This window comes from Cryptomeria japonica, chromosome 7 (genome assembly GCF_030272615.1).
Source record: "Cryptomeria japonica chromosome 7, Sugi_1.0, whole genome shotgun sequence".
Classification (NCBI taxonomy): Eukaryota; Viridiplantae; Streptophyta; class Pinopsida; order Cupressales; family Cupressaceae; genus Cryptomeria; species Cryptomeria japonica.
In genome coordinates this window covers 214200871-214218327 of record NC_081411.1, presented here as the reverse complement: position 1 = coordinate 214218327, position 17457 = coordinate 214200871, and positions in this window count along the sequence as shown.

Sequence of the window (17457 nt, the reverse complement as noted above, 5' to 3'; positions counted from 1 at the left end):
AGTGTTCTTGAGTTTTAAATGTTGACAAATGAAGATTTAATAAGTGGTATTGGTGTAGTTGTCTCTGATGATTCTAACGTGCTTGCTGGTATTTCCTAATTGTGTCCCATTTGTTTTGATGATCCACATTGACCGTTGTGCGAGTTGTTGGTGATTTTGTTGATCCGATGATGTTTTTTGTGTTATATGATTGTCTTGGTGGTGTAGTGTGTTGTGATTGATCTTGGCATGATTTTCGTTGGTGTTGCATATTTAAAGATTTGAATTAGGTCCATATTATGTCATGTATATCATTATATTGATATGATGGTTGATATTTGTATCGTGTGATGTAATTTTCTAACAGTGAGTTGAGGGTTTAGCCGACCTTATTGTCAAGGTTGATGAATTGTATAAATAGGAGATATTGTCATGTAATTTAGATGTCGAGGTTGTGTCTATGTTATTAGAAAGTGGTAATGTGCGAACAAGAATTCATCTTTCGATGTGGTGTACTAAGAAAGGATTGGTATTGCAGAGTAGACAATTGTGCTAAACCGGAACTGTCATCAAGCATTTGGAGATGCTATTATTGTAGTTCATTCCTTTTGGATCATAGTCCAAATCTTATTGTAAGTTAGTGAGACTTCCCTGAGGGTTGTAGACTTCCAGGTCATTATCTTTTGTGATCTAGGTAGTGTGCCTGAATGCATGTTCATTCCCCATTGTAATATTTACACATACTATTGTAGAGTATCATCTTATTGTGGGTAGGTTCCCATCGTGATTTTTCCCTTAACTAGTTTTTCCACATCAAAATCTTGGTGTTGTGTGTTGTGTTATCAATTTTCCTATCCTTGTTATTGTTGTAGTTTATTAGATCTATATTTGTGATTAAGTTTATAGATCCGGTGAAAACTAATTCACCCCCTCTCAGTTTTCCTTCATTGTTATTACTAACAATTGGTATCAGAACTAGATCCTCTTGAAAAAGCTTAACCGCCTGAGGAGATCTAGGATGGAAACTAGAACTAGAGGTGTTATCTTTATGAAGGAGAGTCTAAGATTTGATGGAAGTAACTATGCTATATGGAAGAACCAGATGGAAATTCACTTAAGATGCCTTGGAGAAGATTACTGGAAGATTACAATGAATTCCTATTAAGCTCCTCTGAATGGACTTGTTATTGCTGGTGAAATCAAGGAAGCTGAAAATAACATTAGAGCGAAGGGAGCATTACTGAGTGCCTTGACTAATTCAAAGAGGACAAATGTAATGGGACTTCAAACCGCACATGAGATCTGGGAGAAGCTTGAGACCCTGTATGAAGGAGATAATTAAGTGAAATTTGCTAAGTTACAAATCCTGAAAGGGAAATATGAGATGCTAAAGATGAGAGAAGATCAAAACATAAATACCTTTATGGCTAAGGTGAATGACCTTGTTCTAGGTATCAGATGTACTAGTAGAACCCTTGAAGAAGATGAAATTATTGCTAAGGTACTAAGATCATTGCCTCCTACTTATAAACATAAGATAGCTTCTATTGATGAGATCTGTAGTGTGACTACGATGACAAGAGATATGTTGGTTGGAAATATTGTTGCATTTGAGCTGAGCGAATTTGTAGAATCACATGGAAAGACATAGATAGCATTTGGAGCATTTGTATCAAGAAAGAAGAAGTATGATCCTGAAGAATGCAGAATATCTAGATATGAAAGAGAAAGAAGATAAATGGAAGAAAAGGAAAGAGAATTGGATGAGCTTGAAGCATTGATTTCTTGAAGATTGCTTAAAGGAGCTGGTAAGGAATCAAAAGGAGAAGAAGTTGTGTTTATTTCAATTAAAGAAGATCTAGACCGATACCTGTTGATTCCTCAAGCCGCACTAATGAGGAGAAAGCTTTAGTTGCTAAAGTTGAAGAAAAAGATGAATGGGTAATTGACAGTGGGTTTTTACATCATATGACCGGTGATAAAAGAAAATTTGTGAGTATGGAAAGATATGATGGTGTAATATTGAGATTTGGAGATGATAAAGATTGTGTGATAGGTGGTAGAGGCTTTATTTCCTTTGATGGTAAGCATAATACTGATGATGTTTTGTATGTTGAAGGTTTGAAGCATAATCTTTTAAGTGTTGGATAGATGGTTGATAAAGGTTATGATTTGAAATTCAAGAATGGTAAATGCAAAATCCTAAATGCCTATGGTATATAGATTGCATCTGAAACTAAGATTGAAGGTAATATTTTTTATTTGAATGCTGGTGAGAAAAGATGTTTGATTACTCGGATTGATGAAAGTTGGTTGTGGCATATGATAATGTGTCATGTTAATTTTTTATTCAATGATTACGAACAGTTATACTCAAGTTGTTAGAGATATGCCTAAGATTATTAAGCTTACTAATCTGGTATGTAAGGAATGTCAATTGGTTGAGAAAACAAGAATTTATTTCAAGAGAAAGTCGTATACATCTGATGGATTACTAGATCTTGTGCATACTGACCTATGTGGACCTAAAAATATTAGAAGTGTGCAGGGTGATAGATATTTCATGTCGCTAATTGAATATTATTCCAGGATGATGTGGGTTATCTTTTTGAAGAAGAAATTTGAAGCATTAAACAAATTCAAGATATTCAAAGCAAAGGTTGAGACTAAGTCAAGATTGAAGGTGAAATGTCTGAGATTTGATAGGGGAGGATAATTTTGTTTCAGTGAGGTTGATTCATTCTATGAGAAGCATGGGATTAGAAGACAATTGTCTGCTCCTAGAATCCCTTAGCATAATGAAATTGTTGAAAGGAAGAACAAGATTGTTTTGGATGCTACAAGGACTGTGTTGATTGAAGGGAATGTTCCGAAGATATATTGGAGAGAAGCTATTATCATTGTTATTTACAAATTCAATTGAGTTTATATTAAAGGTTATACCGGTAAGACTCCTTAAGAGATATGGTTTGGTCATGTTCCTACTATGAGATATTTCAGAATATTTGGTAGCAAGTGTTATATCAAGAGAGATGATGACATAAGGAAATTTGATGCAAGAAGTGATGAAGGAATTTTCTTGGGATATTCAACAAAGAGAAAAGCCTATCGATGCTACAATAAGAGACTGAGAAAGATAGTGGAAAGTACAAATGTGAAGGTAGATGAGAACCTTGGAAAAAAATCAAAGCTTGCAATTATGATGATGGTTATCACATTGTTCTAAATCCTATTGAGATTGAAGAATTGAAGCAAAATGATCTAGTTGAGACTCTTAATCCAAATGTTGCTACTGCTGGTGGAGAGATGTAGGTGTAGACACCTAAAATTGTCATGTCTAATTAAATAAATATTTTATTTATTTAATTATCTAAGCCTAATTCTTCTATTAATTAAATAAATCTTTATTTATTTAATTAATTCATTTATCCTCTTCTAGCCTTATTTCTCATTTAAATAAATACATTTATTTATTTAAATTATCCCTTTCCTAAATTAAATAAATATTTTATTTATTTAATTGTCCTACTTCTTCTATTAATTAAATAAATCTTTATTTATTTAATTAATTCATTATCTTTTTCTACACATGACACATGTCATTCATCTCTTAATTCCTACACTACCTACTTCTTTCATTATTTTGGTATTTCTTATACCTACCCTCTAATCCTAGCCGACCTCTCTTTTTACACCTCTCAATCTTAACCCTCCATTTCTTATTGTGTCTTCTATTTAAGGAGATGCTTTCTTCATTGACAAACCCTAATGACATATCCTAATGACTGATTTTGGAGGACTTGGCTACACTACAATTCTACTTGCAACCACATTCCGTTCTTTGTTGAGCTCTTGTGCATACAAAAATCTGAGAGCAAGCATATCAAACAAGATCAATGGAGATAGGAAGAATGGAGATCAAAACCCTAGTGGACATGTGATGGTATAATGTTTGTGATTTTGAGTTATTTACATTGTCTTAGGTTATCTTCATATGTTATGGTGGATCTTTGTTCATTGTTAGGCTAGGGTTTAGTGGTTGAATCCATTTTAGTCTTTCAATATTGTTGTTTATTGCTATCCATTTTCACCATATACATTTTGGCACACCCGGTGGGACTCTTGTCCCTTTTGCATTTAACATTTTTGTTGCAGATTTTGCATTTTTGAAGTTGCAGATCGGACGATTTCGACGACATTTTAGGTTTTTTCCGCATCTGCGAGTGTTCGGATCGCGTTTTTGTATTTCAGAGGCGTCTGTGATATCTTGGATCGCGTCTGTGTTTCTGTCATTTCTATTTCTGCAGGTTCCCGAAAGTCGCGTCTGTGATCCCGAACCGCGTCTGTGCACCATCTGATCGCGTCTGTAGAAGAAAGAGGCGTCTGTGTTCTTAGATCGCGTCTGAGAATCACAGAACCACATCTGTGTCGGACAGTCGCGTCTGTGTCTGGTATAACAGCGTCTGTGCATTCTGTTTTGCAAATTTTTCAAGTTTTTCGATTCGGGTTTTCGGATTTTGTACTTAGGGTTTCAGATCTGGTTTATTTTCGGCTAACCTTTGCAGATCTAGCTAACCTGGTTTGTGCAGCTTGCTTTGGAGGCAAATACGTTTTTGTTGAAGGCCCCTTTTTCACAAAGTCTTTTTGGGTTTTCTTAAAATTTACCTAACTTGTGTGCTTGCAGGAAGGGGTTATCATTTGAAACAACCCAAACTACTAACAATTTTGTTGCAGGGCCTTAGCTAGGGTTTTGTAATTTTTATTGTGTGCCTTGTTTCATAGCTTAGCAAACACTTCAATTGGTGCACTAAAATTGAACCATTGTCTTTTGTGTCTTGAGCAATAGGCTCTTTTTGTTTACTCTTTAGAGGGCCTGTCTTCCCGTGTGGTCATTAGGACTACTAGTGAGAAGAGAACGACCCAAGTGGTAGCAAAAGAAAAGCCATCTTCCTCCAAGCCACTATAATCAAATGTATTCATGGTGAAAACTAGGAATAACGTGTGCTGATTAGTTCATACCGACACTATGTCTCCCTACAAACCCGTTTGATCAAATTTATTTGATCATTTGTAGGGCGTAACCCCTACCAGCTGGGAGCCTTCTGTATTTACAGAGCTGAAAGTGCCGCATGTATGGCCACACGAGCGGATGCCCTTACTAGCACCTCATTGTTTTAGATGCCCAAATCCTTCTAGTTGTTGAGGCAGGAGGTCGGACCTCTGGTAGCGGCCCACACACATACGGTTCTTAGTAGAGATACAAAGTTCGCCATGGGGAGTTTTCATGGGGACTGATGCTTGGCTGACCCGAGAAGTGAGTGCCGAGGGTGGAGCCAGTGAGGTCAAGCATCTAAGTATCCTCTCTGAATAGCGTAGCCTCGGGGGTAAAACCCCATGTGGGATCAACAATTATTGTCTTGGCCAGCCATAAGAATTGTGCTTGACTTATGATAAACATTCGAACAATCAAGACAAAACAGCAAAACATTGTGTCTTTTGTGTCTTCAAGTGTATGCAAAAACTTTTTACATCAAACAACACACTTTTTGGAGTCTAAACAGTCTGCAAACATTGGGTCATTAACACTGTGTCCTCTTGTCACGAAAAACAGTCGAAAAATCAGATTTGGTCACAGCAAAACAAATTCACAGATAGGAAAGATTGCACTAAGGTTACAGAAACGCGTCTGTGTCTGTTAAAACCGCGTCTGTGTCTGATAAACGCGTCTGTGAAGTACAGAATAGCGTCTGTGTTTTTATCAGCGTCTGTGTCGAACATAGACACGTCTGTGTCTGGAAATCGTGTCTGTGAAGTATACAGGCGCGTCTGTGTCCACAATTGCAAAAAACTGTTACAGTCCCAACAAACATCAACAGAAAATCTCAGAATCACGTCTGCGTCAAACAGAATAGCGTCTGTGTCTTAAAACCGCGTCTGTGAAGTATACAGAGGCGTCTGTGTCAGGATTTGAAAAGTTTAACAGTCAAGCAAACAAAGAAATCAGTTTCGGCATACTTGAGCTTCCTAGGTTGTCTCTTCAGATTTCATCTAGCATTCAGCCTGTTCTAAGGTCTTACACAGTCCATCATTGCTTCATACCTCATTTTACATTCATACTAGTCTAAACTTGAGTCAAAAGGTCACTTGCTTGTCCTCATCATACTTTGTCAACACACTACACACTACAACACTTTGCTAAGTGGTCCCTCATCAAGGTTTCTTACCTTTGGGTCTCATTTGGTCTTACTTAGAGTCAAGGTCAGCTTACCTCATCAAGAGAAACTATCCTCTCTTTGGAAGTCACACCTAATCTACTACATACATACTTGGTCTTACACTTTGGACATTGCAAGTAAACTTCAGATTCATTTACATTCCATACAACTCTTGGTCTTACATACTCTTGTCATTTTCATCTAGTCTCTCACATATTGCTAAACACCTAGTTCATGGTTGAAACCCGTCTTCAAAAATCTAGGAGAAAAGCTAAAGAAGCTCAAGGGTCCGTAAACATGAGTTCTTATGAGTATGACAATGATGTCTTCTACAATCCTGAGCACACTACATTACCAGACATGAATGTTTATAGACACAATCCAAATGTGGAAAGCGCAAACGCTATACACAACGCTACACACAATGATAATATGGACAATTCTTCAATACTATCAGCAGACATACAAGAATCTATAATGGACCCTCAATTCAATAGATTGGTTGAAGAGATAATGAGGAGAGATCGTCAATACTTTCTAAACATGATGGCACAAAGTGGAGCTAAAATACCACATGATTTTGACTTATCTCAACTTATGGAAAGTAGACCTTCACAACAAACTCAATCTAATAGTGGAGGACCAAATAATATGATGCCGGAGTCACCATCAGTTTTGCTTCAGAAACTAGCAATCCCACATACACAAGCTCAAATGCATGATACTTACACTCAAAGACCATCATGGAGGCCTTATGTTCAAACACATGCTCAAGATATGGGTCAACCAAGACAAATGGATACTCAAGGACTTCCTCAAAATTTTGACATAAGGAGACCTCATGCCAAAATTGGGGGCAACACAATGGAAAATGAAAGGCCTATTGAATATGGTTTATATACACAAAACATATATGGGGTCCCTCAACAAGAAATTATGCCAAGTGCTCCATACATGTCGCAACAATATAGACCTCCATATGGACATGTCTACGATCAGTATCATCCATACATGCAACAAGCTCCTCCTCAAATGGGTGTTTCAAACATGGGGTATGCTACAAGAAATCCATCTCCTCCCAAAAATAATTTGGAGCAACAAATTAGAGATCTACAAAAGAAAGTGGAAGACATGGGCACATCAAAACCCACATATACTATGAGAGATATATGCCCTTATCCCTTTGATAAGAGCATTCCAATGCCTCCGTTTCCTCCGCACTTTGTAACACCAAAATTCGACAAATATAGAGGGAGAGGAGACCCCAAGGCACACATAAGACAATTCTTCACAGCTTGCATTGAGGTAGCAGCAGAAGAAACATACTTAATGAGGTTGTTCCCACAGAGCTTAGGAGATCAAGCGATGGAATGGTTTTCTCAATTACCTCCTGGTATTAAGTCATGGGGCGACTTGGCAGAGGCATTCATCCAACATTTCTCTTACAACATTGAAACAGATGTCTCAGTTACTACCTTGTGCAATACGAAACAAAAAGAAGGAGAATCTTTTGCGTCATTTTTACAAAGATGGAGAAACTTAGCTAGCAGATGCTCTTGTGAAATCCCGCAGAAACAAATGGTGGAGATGTTCACACAAAATGTTAACAAGGCTATTGGCTATGATCTCAGAAAAGCTTGTTTGTCTACATTTAAGGATGTCATTGAAAAGGGCCTAGCAACAGAAAAGGTCTTGATTGAACAAGGAGTTATCAAACTATTTAAAGAAAACAAAGAGGACTTTAAGGGAAAGGACAAACCAAAGTTTTGGAACAAGAACAAGAACACAGTTAATGATGGTGTTGTTGATGCCAACACAGTGAGACCAAAGTTCGTCTTTTCTGGATCAAGTTCTACCAACAATCAAGTGAACAATCAAACGGCTGCTAAACCACGAAGGAAATATACTCCATTGGGAGAACCACTTGAATCAGTATTCAAAAAGCTTGTAGCAAACAAAGTGATCACGGTCCCAGACTTTCCTCCATATGAACCGAAGGTAAAACCGAATTGGTGGAATGATGATGAATATTGCGAGTTTCATAAGAGCAAGGGTCATAAGACAAGTAATTGCCATCGATTGAAAAACATTGTACAAGATCTCATTGACAGAGGAGATATTGAGATTGAGGGACATTCATCTAACCAAGAGCATGAGGTGTTTAAGGAACCATTCCCAAAACATGACAAGGGAAAAGGCAAAGTCACAGATGATCAAGCCAATTACACCAGAACATCTTACAATTATGATTCCACTATTAATCACATCTCAATGGACAATCATATTTCTACCATTACTATCAAAAATAAAAATCCTGAGAATCCTCCTCAGCGACCTAAAATTGTCCTAAAAGGTGTGGGATCTTCATCCACATCTACCTCTGAATGTCATGTTACAACCCGTCGAGGTAAGATCACATTGCCAGGTACCTCTATTAAGAATACCAATCTTCCGTCAACTAAGCCTGAGTACGACCTTGTAGAGCAATTAGGGAAAACACCCGCACTCATCTCTATTCTTGAGCTCTTACGTATATCTCCTGCACATAAAGCTATCCTTGACAAAACCTTGAGAGATACTGCTGTCCCTACTGATCTGAACGTGGATCAGTTTCAAGCCATGGTGGGATACCTATCTGTTCCACACTCCCTCACATTCACAGAAGCCGATGACGCATCCATAAGTCAGCCTCATAATGCACCTCTACATATTGAAGCCTTCATACATAAACACCGAATAAAACGAGTCCTGATAGATGGAGGAGCAGGTCTTAATATTTGTACATTGAGCACCATCAGACAATTGGGATATTCTGACAAAGCTGTGAATTCTATGAACCAAATCACTATTAAGGCTTATGATGATGAAGAGCGTTCGTCCAAGGGCACGGTCATCTTACCACTAAGAATAGGGCCAGTCACAAAGGACGTGATTTGTCAAGTCCTGGATCTAGACCTCACATATAACATATTGCTAGGACGTCCGTGGATTCATGAAATGAGAGCAGTCCCATCAACGTACCATCAGTGCATAAAATTTCCTCATAATGGAGTCGAGGTAACGGTCAATGGTGATCCAAATCCATTCATATATTGCAATAACTTGAGATCACATACTGAGATTATCATTCCCAGCAATCGTGAGGCTACTCCTTCTTCAGCATATATTGATCCTGAGTCATTAAAGCCCTCGACATCCAAACAAGGTGAACTTAGAGCCAAGTTTCAAGACAAAGGCATGGGAGAATACACTCTGAATCAAACAATGTTCTTACGACAAGTCATGAACTCCCCCAAGGAATATGGGAGGCCACATCCTAATAAGCAAATCTCCATCATGCTACTCAAATGGGATCCTACCGTCTTTCAAAAATGGGGCGAACTAGAGGAAGAAAATTTATATAAAATGCTATATAAGGACGCTGAAGATGATACACATGATCAAATTATAATACCCTGTGAAAACTATGGTAAAGGTTTCAAAATTCTGCAGAGATTCGGGTATGATGGAAAGAGTCCTCTTGGACTACGCAAAGTAGGTGTCATGGAGCCTCTACAACCTGAGCTAACTACAAGAAGGGAACGCTCCAAGGGGCTTGGTTTTCTAAATCCCAAGATTCAAAATAAGAGAACAAAACAGATATGGCGAGTCAAAGTGGCTGAAGTTCAACAAGAGGATAATTATTCCACAGACTCCAATGAGTGGGAATGGGGTTCAGACAAATCCTCCAGCGACTATGAACTCAATGAGACATTTAGAGAGCTAGATGAACCTACAGAGGAGGAGGAGTTTTACAAGAAATTCAGAGTTGGTCAAGAACCGACCCATAAGGATCCCGCACAAGCTTCGTTTCAAGGCCCTAGGTCAGGATCACATAGGATGAGGACACCTGTCCCTGAGGGTGCTACTAGTGATGATAATTTGGACTCACTCACGATCGACACTGATGAGGAGAGTGCCATTGACGACCTCGATGACTACCTTGACATACCTGAATATAACCACATCTTCACTATTAGCCTTGCGGACTCTAAAAACACTAAAGACCTTCCCCTCGTTCACCCCCAACTCATTGACTGGGATCAGGATGGACCACCACAGTTTGATACATTTCAAAATGACGAAGCTATTGTCGATTATCTAGGCATTCGCAAAGATCTTCCTCTTGGAGACCATAAAGCAGGATACGCCATAGAGCTAAATAACATGGCATACTTTGGTGAGGGTGTCGGGCCTTCTAGTCGCAAAAATGTGAAAATAAAAACAAAACAAGGGTCTTATGGCGAAAACCACACTGTGGCGCTCTCTGACTCTAAAAAAGTAAAAAGAAAGGACGTATCTGAAGGTGAAAACCTCTCTGAGGCGCCCGAAGATGGAAGGCTTGACATTCTCCCAGCATCATACGAGGAAAAATCATCCATGTTGGTAGAGGAGACTATAAAGACCAACATTGGTACAGCAGAGGTTCCACACAACATATTTTTGTCTCAATCATTGACAGAGGCCGAGAAAGCAAGGTTCATAAGCTTCTTTAAGGAACGACAAGTCAACTTCGCATGGTCTTATGCTGATATGCCTGGACTAGACCCCGACTTAGTAATGCATCATTTAACAGTCAAACCGGGGGCAAAACCAGTAAAACAGAAATTGAGGAAAATGCATCCACAGGTGGCATTGCTAGTCAAGGTAGAGCTGGAGAAATTACTAGATGTCGGATTCATACGCCCAATTGATTATCCTGAATGGATTTCCAACTTAGTACCTGTTAGCAAACCAGATCGCAGCATCCGAATATGTACAGACTTCAGGGATATCAACAAGGCTTGTCCGAAGGACGATTTCCCATTACCAAACATTGATTTAATTGTTGATCTCACAGCAGGCCATGAGATGTTATCTTTAATGGACGGATTTTCTGGATATAATCAGATCAAGATTGCACCTGAAGATCAACATAAAACGTCATTCACTTGTCCATGGGGAACCTTCTGCTGGAATGTCATGCCCTTTGGGCTGAAAAATGCAGGTGCCACGTATCAACGAGCCATGACTACTATCTTCCATGATCTCATGCATGTAACGGTGGAAGATTATGTTGACGACCTTTTGGTTAAATCAATAGACAGAAATACACACTTGGATATACTTTCAGTTACTTTTGATAGGCTGGAAAAATACAAGGTAAGATTAAATCCAAAGAAATGTGTCTTTGGAGTAACCTCCGGGAAGCTCCTAGGATTCATTGTGTCTAAAAGAGGAATAGAAGCGGATCCAGCAAAAGTCAAGGCTATCTTGGACATGCTGCCACCCAAGAATATCAGTCAACTTCGGTCTTTACAAGGGAGACTCCAGTCCATACGAAGATTCATAGCACAACTTGCAGATAAGTGCAATCCTTTCCAGCACCTGCTACACAAAAACATTAAGTTCAAATGGGATGAGAACTGTCAACAGGCTTTTCAGGCACTCAAAGACTATCTTTTGAACCCGCCAGTTTTGATGCCACCAATTCCGGATCAACCATTGCTACTTTACATATCAGCTACTCCAACAGCACTGGGGGCACTCCTAGCACAGCAAATACCTGACGGCAAGGAAAAAGCAGTCTACTATATCAGTCGCACATTGGTGGGATATGAGCTAAACTACACACCAATTGAGCGTGCATGTCTCGCTGTGGTCTTCGCTTCACAAAAATTACGACATTACATGATTACTCACAAGACCAAGTTGATTGCCAAAATTGATCCACTAAAATATCTTCTCAACAAAGCTACACTTACTGGGCGACTGGCCAAGTGGGTAATGATTTTGAGTGAATTCGACATTGAATACGTGGACAGAAAAGCCATAAAAGGACAAGCCATCGCAGATCAACTGGCAGATGCTCCCATGATAGATGATGTTCCTCTACAGTCAGAATTTCCAGATGAGTCCATTCTAACAATATCACCTGCAAAGCCATGGCAACTATACTTTGATGGCTCATACACACAGCATGGGGCAGGAGCGGGTATACTCTTTATAACTCCCCAAGGTGATTCTATACCAAAGTCATACCGCTTATCATTTCCTTGCACCAACAATATAGCGGAATACGAGGCATTAACAACGGGGCTAAGGATTGCAGTTCAGTGGAAGATCCAAGAACTTCGTGTTTTTGGGGATTCTCAACTTGTCATCCATCAAGCAACTGATGATTATCAAACAAAGGATGAAAAGCTAATGCCTTACAAACAACTGGTAGATGATCTGAAACAGCACTTTGCAAAGATAGAGTTTGAGCAGATACCAAGAGAACAGAATCGTGCTGCTGATGCCATGGCTACAATTGCTTCGCTCATTGACCTACCGCAAAATGAGACCTACTATGAGTTCCTGGTGGACAACCTGCTGATTCCGTCATATGAGATCACTCCTACGGAAATGATATGTGTTGTTGGTCCTGAATCCCAGTTATATGGTTCCATATTCACATACCTTCGCGACAACATCTTACCTCCCGATCTATCGAACAACCAACGCCGCACTTTCATTCGCCAATCCTCCCGATACGTTATCCTAGCTGATATCCTATACCGACGAGGTCTAGATGGCACCCTCCTTAGATGTTTAGAGAGTGACGAAGTTCAGATTGCGTTACGAGAAGTGCACGAAGGGATATGTGGTCCGCATACTAGTGGTCCTACCTTGGCCAAGAAACTCATCAGGACTGGATACTATTGGCCTACTATGGAAAAAGATGCATATCAGTTTGTCAAGAAGTGTAAGCAGTGTCAAATTCATGGAGACCTCATACATGCACCAGCGCAGGAACTACAGCCACTTGCATCTCCTTGGCCCTTTTGTCAGTGGGGACTCGATCTCATAGGCAAGATTCACCCTCCTTCTTCCAATGGACATAAATTCATTATCACAGCCACAGAGTATTTCACAAAGTGGATTGAAGCCGTGCCTCTCACACAAGTTACTGGGAAACAAATCGCTACTTTCATCCTGAACTATATCATTTGCCGATACGGGATCCCTACTTCCATTATTACCGATAACGGGCGTCCTTTCAAGAACCAGGATGTTCGTGAACTCTATGAGCGCTTCCATATCTCTCATCGTTTCTCCACACCATATTACCCCCAAGGTAATGGCCAAGCTGAGGCGTCTAACAAAACAATTCTCAAAATACTTAAAAAGACAGTCGACAACGCTGGCCGTAACTGGCATGTCCAACTCAATCCCGCACTTTGGGCCTATCGTACCAGTGTCCGCACACCTACAGGAGCTACACCTTACTCACTTGTCTACGGTGCTGAAGCCATCTTGCCTATTGAGGTCGAGTTGCCTTCTTTACGGGTCTCCTTGAGAAACATAATCAACGATGAAGACTACAGGGTCTCTCGCTTACAAGAACTAGAACTGCTGGAGGAACGACGACACACTGCTTTTAATCATCTCAAGGCTTACCAACAACGAATGAGTCACAGTTACAATCACAAGGTCAAGCCTCGCACATTTGAGGTAGGTGACTTAGTCCTCAGAGAGAACCCCAAGAATCAGCAAGATAGAGAAAAGAAGGGCAAATTTGAACCCAACTGGCTTGGTCCTTACATCATCACAGCAGTATATGGATCTGGGGCATATCAGCTCTCAACTACAGAAGGTGAATCTTTGGAGGATCCTATCAACAGCATGCACCTTCGCAGGTTCTACACATAGCTCTTTTTGAGTATCCTAATGCAAAAATACAAAAAAAATCAAAAAATTCAAAAATACAAAAAAATTATAAAAAACAAAAAAATCGTTACTTGGTGAAAACCTGGCAAACAGGCGCCTTGTGACAACAAAAAAATTGAAAAAATCCAAAAAAGTAAAGAGAAATAATTTCGTCCAATGGTGAAAACCACTTCGGTGGCGCCCTGGGCAAGTACCATGGTGAAAACTGGGTCACCAGCGCCATGCGTAGGGACTTTGCTCCTCCCTCCTTCAGGATTCACTTTCATCCTTTCACTTTGCACACACTCACAACTTATTCGCTCACAATAAACTTGCCCATTCCCATCATGGCTTGTTATTGATCTACCCAAGATTGGTTAGCCATCCATAACCCTCCCCTTTTACTCCCTTTTCCATCCATAATAAATCAGATCCTATCTGTGACTACGGCCAATTCCTACGTCTAGTAATGGGTGTGGAACTGAGAACATCACATGTTTCGAGGAGTACAGTTTCTTTTAGCTTTCTTCAGTCTATCCGCGCACAATCCGCAATAAAGCAACATTTGCATCGCAAATCCGCAATAAAGTTTCGTCTTCTCCACAATAAAGTATCAGTTTCATGGATTCAGTCAGTTTCCAAGGAGACACAGCAGCAACAATGGGCTTCAACAAATCAAATCTTTTAACAGACTCAGACAACATATGGTTCAGTGCTATCAATCCTTTTTGTGAAAGTGAACATTGTGACCACAATCGAATAAGACTTAAACAAGTGACAAGAGACACTAAACTTGAGGACTACAGTGGATGTTGGTGTCGAGTCTTGGTTTTCTTTTGATTTTATCTTTTTGGTGACATGTCTTTTAGCTTTTCCAGGATGTCTTTGACTAGAGATTCTATCTCCAGGATGTCTTTGACTAGAAAGGCGAGGATGGGGTATCGTCACCTATTTGCATTTGCTGTCTGTGGATTGTCTTTTAGTAATGCTATGACTTGACCAAGGATATGAGGACACTGTGAGTCTAGTATGAACTGGGGCATTCCTTGTTTGTGACTGTCTTATCTCCATGCAAACAGGTACAATGACTTTCTGGGCCGAACAAATGCCTCGATTGTCATAACCTATTCTGCCATAATAAAGCTCAATGATGATAACGCACAAGAAGCTCTTTCATGTTCATATCTTCTGTCTTCCATCCCCCTTTCTTGATTGACTTCCATTGTCCTTCTCGAGTCCGCGTAGCCCGCTATCACATGACTGAGTATAATGACACACCAAAAACATTTGCATTTCATATAGTTGCACCTACATCACCACATATAAGCATTTCATACATACATATAGATATCACAATTGCATCACATCCTGCATACACATGTTAGCACATTTCACATTTTCATTAAGTAAATAATCATTTGCATTATCATATTCATTTGCATTACATACATTCACATTTGCATCATGCATCACATATACAACATAAAAGAACAAAAATATATTGCATTGCATCATATAAGCATCCATATCATAAAACATGCATCACATGAGAACATTTCATCACATAAGGTACACGTGCATATAGCTGCCGCAAAAATGGATCATCTCTCATATATAATCAAATGTGTCATAATACAATGATGTCAAAAGAATCATATGGCTACAAAAGAATCACCCGCAGGTGTCTACAATACAATAATGGTACATATACTGATACAATGGGAGCCCACTATAGCTATGAGGAACTCCCTCCCTCGGAGCCGCCTCGCCTCGACGGAGTCTGAGCTGTAGATGGACCTGCCCCAGGATCCCCCTGTCTCTCTGGTGGTGGTGGAGGCCCCATAACCCCACCGCTGGATGCCTGTCTCCTGCGGCTCCCTCCCGTAGCCGTCGCTGTGCGCGACGATCTATGGAAGCTCCTAGCCCGCTGATCTGCTGGCACGACTGCATAGTATAGATCCCTCCAGTAGGCGATCTCCTCTCCGGCTCGCAAAACATATGCGTAGCCTGCCCCTGCATCCTCTGCTGCCCGCCTCCCTGCCCTCAGAGCTGTCTCGGCCTCTGTATATCTCTGGATGGCCTGATCCCTCTCCCGCTCTGTATCTCGGACCCTGATCCTGAGGTGGTTCTTCTCTCGAACCAAATCCTCAATCTCATCTGCCTGGCCCTGGCAGATCTCCCGCAGCCTAAGCACCTCATCCTCCTTAGAGTCTCCGCTCTCCGTCCCTACCTGTGGCTCCTCCTCTACAGGTGCCTGTCCCTGTGCCTCTGCCTGCACCTGTCCCTGTGCCTGTATAGGTACCTGTGGCTGTGCCTGTCTCTGTCCCTCTGGCTGCACCTGTCTCTGTCCCTCTCTGGGACCCTGTGCTGCTGGCACCTGTAGGGGCAGTCCACCTCGTCCTCTCACCACTGGAGTTGCTCTCTCCTGTCCTCCCTCCCTCCGAGGTGCTACCCGTCTCTCTCCCACCACTCCCCTCCGCCTCCGCCGGCCCCTGCCTCCATCCCCTCCTCCATCATCATCCTCTCCTCCACCCTCTCCATCCACGGGCTCTGCTGGATCTGTCAATCTAGGAAATGGATGCTCTGCCCAGTACGCAGAGTACTCTGCGTCCATCCCTGCATCATCTACCTCTGGCCACATGTCCCATGGCATCGGCATCATCTCCACTAGCTGCATCACTGCCTGATCATATGATAGCAGTGGGCCAAACTGCACCTGATCTCGGACCGTACGGGCATACATGCCCGAGCCTCGGGGCATCCTCTGAATCCTGCCATACTGCCTGCATACCCTATCCACCAGCTATCTCTCTAATATATAGGGCGTCCGCCCAATCAGGTACCTGCTCCGGAAGGTGTAGGGCAGCTCCAATGTGTCGTCCTCCCACTCCTCGCACCCCAGGTACGGCCTCCAGATCACCATGCCAATGTCATCAATGACTCTCCTCCAGTGCTCCAATCTCCCAATCCGAGGCTGGGATGTAATCATGGCATATAGGTGCACAAAACTCTGTCCCTGTCCTCTGCCTCTGAAGTGAATCGGCCGTGTGATGGGAAGGTGCTCATAGGCCCACACCTGCAAGAGAGTCACACCGCAGCCCAAACCCACTGATCCATGATATACAAACTGATGCAGCTCATAATACAAATGTGCTAGGACACATGGCCCCCATGCATACCTAGTATGCTCTGCCATCAGCGTCTCCAAGGCCCCTCTCCAGCCCACTGCCAATCCTCGTGTGGCCCTGTCTGGACACAAGTATCCACTGATGACTCCCCCAACAACTGCCGGCAATGCTAATCTCGTGGCAGTCATGGTGTCCCATGCTACATGACCTGCTTGCATCTCCAACTCAGGATCCTGAAAAACCCATCTCAAGGCCTCCCTGTCACCGTCACGGTCGTAGGGGATCAACTCTCCATCAATAGGAACATGTAGAATCCTATATACATCCTCTAATGTCACTGTCATCTCACCCATCGGCAGGTGAAACGTGCATGTCTCTGAGTGCCATCTCTCGGCCAACGCAGTCAGCAACCCCATGTTTGCCCG